Consider the following 5016-nt stretch of genomic DNA (forward strand, 5'->3'; position numbering starts at 1 on the left):
CCTGGTGGTCAGTGTGCATCATAGCAACTGGTTGAGCAGTCAACCAGTTAACTGATTGGTCACTTAGCATATTACACTTTTATTATATACTAGTGGCCCGGTGCACGAAATTCGTGCACGGGGGAGGGTGTGTTCCTCAGCCTCTCCAATTTGGGACCCCTCGAAAAATGTCCTGCCAGTTTACAGGGATTGGGCCTAAACCAGTAGTCAGACATCCCTCTCGTAATCCGGGACTGCTCTGCCTACACTGCAGCCACCGCTACTGCCTCAGCCACTGCCTGCCCAAGATCCATGGCTGTGGGGAGAGGGCCCACGCCCACGCCCCGCAGAGAATCAGCTGGGAGGGAGTGCTGTACGCTGGCAGTGGGGCCAAGGACCGGTCCCTGGACCCCGCCAAGTGGGCCCAGCTGCAGAGGAGCCTGGATAAGAAGCTGGGCGAGCTGAGCAGCCAGAGGAGGAGCAAAAGGAGGGAGAAGGAGATGTGAGCGGCCCTCACACCCTCCGGCCTTGTCTTTGCAAATGCGGGTGGGGGCCAGCGGCTGTCCATGGTGCTTTCTGTGCCTTATAGCTGCTCCGGTGATGTGACCAGGGCTGCATGAGCAAGCCAGGGCCTCTGGGAGGGGGTGGGTCCTCGGGCCCAGCGTGCCATGCCTTGCGCTGGGGTGGGGGCGGGCTGCAGTGGCTGTTCTCTGGACCTTCTGGGGAGAGCCGCCCCAGGTCTCAGTTTTGCTGGCACCAGGGCCCCCTGGGGCTCTCCGAGGTCCCTCGCCAACTGCCTTAAGAGAACCTTTAAGAGAGGTTCCGGGAGTCCGGGTTGCAGCCTGGCCTGCACCCGCCCTCCTGCCCTCAGATCGCCATGGCGATCGAGGGACGCAGGCCCTCCCACCCTACAGTTGCCATGGTGGGGGTCCGTGGTTGCTTCCTGGCCTGCAACTCAGCCCTCCCGCCCTCCGATCGCCATGGCGATCGAGGGACGCAGGCCCCCCGCGCCCTTCAGTCGCCATGGTGGGGGTCCAGGTTTGATGCCTGGCCTGCGCCCCGCCCTCCCGCCCTTCCATCGCCATGGTGGGGGTCTGGGGTTGCTGCCTGGCCTGCAACATGGCCCTCCCGCCCTCCCATCACCATGGCGATTGAGGGACGCAGGCCCTCCCGCCCTTCAATTGCCATGGTGGGGGTCCGTGGCTGCTGCCTGGCCTGCGCTCAGGCCCTCCTACCCTCCGATCGCCATGGTGGGGGCCCGGGGTTGCTGCCTGGCCTGCGCTCCGCTCCGGCCCTCCTGCCCTCCAATTGCCATGGCGATCAGGGCCGCAGGCCAGCGGCAACCCCAGCTTTCCCATGGCGATCACCCGCTGGGGGGTGGGGAAAGGCAGCCGTTGCCCACCCCCCAACTCTTGCCTGCCGCCTGGGTTGCGCCAATCACCATTCTTCAGTCCTTCCCCTTTAGCCTCTCATCATTGCGAGTATGCAAATTAACCGCCATCTTTGTTGGTGGTTACCGCCATCTTGGCTGGCAATTAATTTGCATTATCTCGCTGATTAGCCAATGGGAAGGGTAGCGGTCGTACGCCAATTACCATGTTTCTGTTTTATTAGATAGGATAGTACATTTTCTTGAATGCTTCTCAATTTGTATGCCTATGGTCAATTTTCAGTCTTTACATTTTTTGACAAGTTTGCTCAGTTTTATCAGTGCTTTTTGGGGAGAGGATTTGCTGGAAGTTACAGCCATTTTGGATGTCCTGCTCCTTAAACTATACAAGTTGTACAAATAATTGTACAATTTCATCCAATCCCTAAGATGAGAAGGTGGTACCTTCCTTGGTATGTGAAAACCCCAGGGTAATGTCAACTTGGCTAAATGTTGACTTCAGCCTGAAAACTAACTGGACCTACAGGAGGCAGTCCTATTTTGTAGATGAGAGTATCTGAATTAGTGGTCCTTCTATTCTTTCCCTGACTCCTTAGCCTGGCTTTTTCAAGAACATTCATGGATCATATATATTCAATGTCAAAAAGTGGTCAAATGTTTGGTTTACACTGAGCTAAACAACATCAAAATGAGTTACCAGGATTTCTCAGAGACTTTAATATGCTGTTTGTTGAGATTCTCTAAGAAAAATAAATGTTATGTAGTGTTTCTTAAGATTATTGTCACCACTGAACACTTTTTTTCTGTCACAGAGCATTCCATGAGGATTAATGATTTGCTTTTGGTCTATTTCACTTAAAATTTTCAGCCTAGTTCAGAAATACTGAGATGTTGAGGGAAGAACTATCTGTTGACAACTGTGATAGCTATATGCATCAACCTTCCAGACAGGGGAGCAGTGGTAGTGAAAATGAACGGAGGGAATTCCTCAGGGAGGTCAATGTTGGCAGACAATCAAGCTCTCTAATATAGCTGCCCCTCCTCACCAGGAGCATTTCATTGGTGACCTTCCAAGTTTCTGGGTTCTATTTTTATTAAGGAGGGCTTGCCATGTGCCAGACGGAAAAATCAAGATAAAAAGACACAGTATCTGCCCTCAGAGTACAGTTAAAGGTGGGATAGAGAAATCAAGAGTCAGAGGAGGTGGGGGTCTAGGTATTCACAAGGTACTATGGTAAGATCAAGGGCATAATTAATCTGGTCCAAAGGTTTAAGGAAGACTTGATGGAGTCTCTTCCTCAGCGCTGCCTATGAAGGTGGCAGCCATCTCCTACTTGGCACCATGGCTGCTCTCAGACCCCTCATGAAACCCCCAAGACTGTAAAAAAGAGGGCCAAGAAGTTCATCTGGCACCAGTCAGTCTGATATGCCAAAATTAAGCGGAACTGGTGGAAACCTAGAGGCACTGACAATAGGGTGTGCAGAAGATTCAAGGGCCAGATCTTGATGCCCAACATTGGTTATGGGAGCAACAAGAAAACAAAGCACATGCTGCCCAGTGGCTTTCAGAAGTTTCTGGTCCACAACAGCTTGGAGTGCTGCTTGATGTGCAACAAATCTCACTGTGCTGAGATTGCTCACGTCTCCAAAGAATCGCAAACCACTGTGGAAAGAGCAGCCCAGTTGGCAATCAGAGTCACCAATCCCAATGCCAGGCTGAACAGTGAAAAAAATGAAGACATAGACTGTATACACATTGTATTTTGTTAATAAAATCATAAAATTCTGCCCCTTGCTCCCCCAAAGACTTGACAGAGGCTACGATGCCCAGGCTGGTTCTGGAAGGCCAAGAAAGGCTTAGCCAGGAAAGGAAAGATGGGAAGGGCATATACAAAGGCAGAAAGGCTAGGGAAGATGTGTTGTATTCAGGGAACTCCAAGGAGCTTGCATTGCTAGAATATAGGATAAAAGAGACCAAATAGGTACAAAGCAAATAAAACATGAAGGACCTTGTGTGGCAGGCTAGAAAGTTTGGATCTTATTCTCAAGATTAAGGGAGATTATTAAAGGCAGTTGAATCCCAGGTTCAGATTTATGTTTTGAAAGCTCCCTCTGGCAGCAGTGGAGAAAATGAATTGTGGAGGTAGATCAGAAAGAAAGCTCCCAGAGGCCAGCAAGAATGACAAGGGCCTGAATGAGGTAAATATGAATGGAGAGGGGAGGGCAAGGGCTTAAACCAGTGGTTCTCAACCTCCTGGCCCTTTAAATATAGTTCTTCATGTTGTGACCCAACCATAAAATTATTTTCGTTGCTACTTCATAACTGTAATGTTGCTACTGCTATGAATCGTAATAATAATATCTGATATGTAGGATGGTCTTAGGCGACCCCTGTGAAAGGGTTTTTCGACCGCCAAAGGGGTCGAGACCCACAGGTTGAGAACCGCTGGCTTAAACTGATAGGACTGGATGAACCCAGATGTTGAGCTGAAGAGGGAAAGAGGCATTAGTATACAATTGCTAGGTTTTCAACTTGAACAGTCCCAGGCAATGATAGAACATCATAATACAGGAAAATACAGGACAAGGGGCAGGGTTTTGGGAAGGAGATAATGTATTCAGGTTTATACTTGTTCAGTTTGAAATTCCGATAAAACATGGGGGAAATGTTCAATGGGTGGAACTCTGAGTTGAGAAATAAAGATTTGGCAGGTAGCAGAATAAAAGTTGTAGGTGAAGCCACAGGTGTGGATGAGACTGGACAAGGAGTAGACAGAGAAGGAAGCAGAGACAAAATCCCTAGGGAACTAATATTAGCATCTCCTTCTTCCAAATGCTTATAGCATCTGTCTGGAACTCACATGGAATTTGTCACATGCTGCAGTAAACATATAGAACTCCGTGCCTATTGTGTAAAACACGTGTCATGCTAGATAGGAGGGTACAAAGAGGAATAAAAAAGGTCCTTTCATCTGAGACTATGATCTAGGTGTGGAGAATGAATTATACCCCGCTATTATGCAAAATGAAATAAGAACTATAAATGTATTGAGTGTAGAAGAAGCAATTAATTCAATGGAGAGAACAGGTTGCAAGAGGGGAGGAAAGCATTTGAGTTGGGCATTGAAAAAGAAGTGCATTTTGGAAGCAGAGAAAGGGAAAGCAAGCAAGTGATTTGAGGCTGGAAATTCACACACAAAGATCACAACATAAGGGAGTATATGTAGGAAATGACAGAGGGGGAGACTGGAAAGGTAGCTTGAGGCCAGGATCCAGGGAATCCTGCTGAGGTGTCTCAGGAGTCCATTTTAAAGGAGGAACACACTGGCCTATGTAAATCCAAGTGCTTGTGATATAGCAGATTCATTCCTGCCTATTTCCTATTTTTAGAAATGCCTTTAAGAACAATGAATCAAAAATGCTAAGGGAAACCTAAAAATTACCAAACTAAGGCTTGAGGCTTACAAATGCTTTCTTTCAATTCTCTATTTCCACTCTGCAAAACTGTGTGTTAGTGGAACTTTAATTTCTTGGCTTCATTGCAAAATTTCCATAGTATGTAAGTGTAAATAATTCACTCTAATGCTCTCAATTGAATCTGTGGCTGAAAGCATCAGTAGAGATCACATTTTTGTGGCACTTCCTTG

At 48.1% G+C, this 5016-nt stretch overlaps 1 pseudogene across 1 annotated transcript; it reads left to right on the top strand.

Annotated features, from left to right (window-relative positions):
• Positions 1-2665: 2665 nt before the first annotated feature.
• On the top strand, positions 2666-3139 carry LOC308511501 (large ribosomal subunit protein eL32-like; annotated as a pseudogene). Its single transcript has one exon. The product of its transcript is annotated as a large ribosomal subunit protein eL32-like (transcript).
• Positions 3140-5016: the final 1877 nt, after the last annotated feature.

Source organism: Myotis nattereri (assembly GCF_964212035.1).
Source record: "Myotis nattereri genome assembly, chromosome: X".
In the NCBI taxonomy this organism is placed as follows: domain Eukaryota; kingdom Metazoa; phylum Chordata; class Mammalia; order Chiroptera; family Vespertilionidae; genus Myotis; species Myotis nattereri.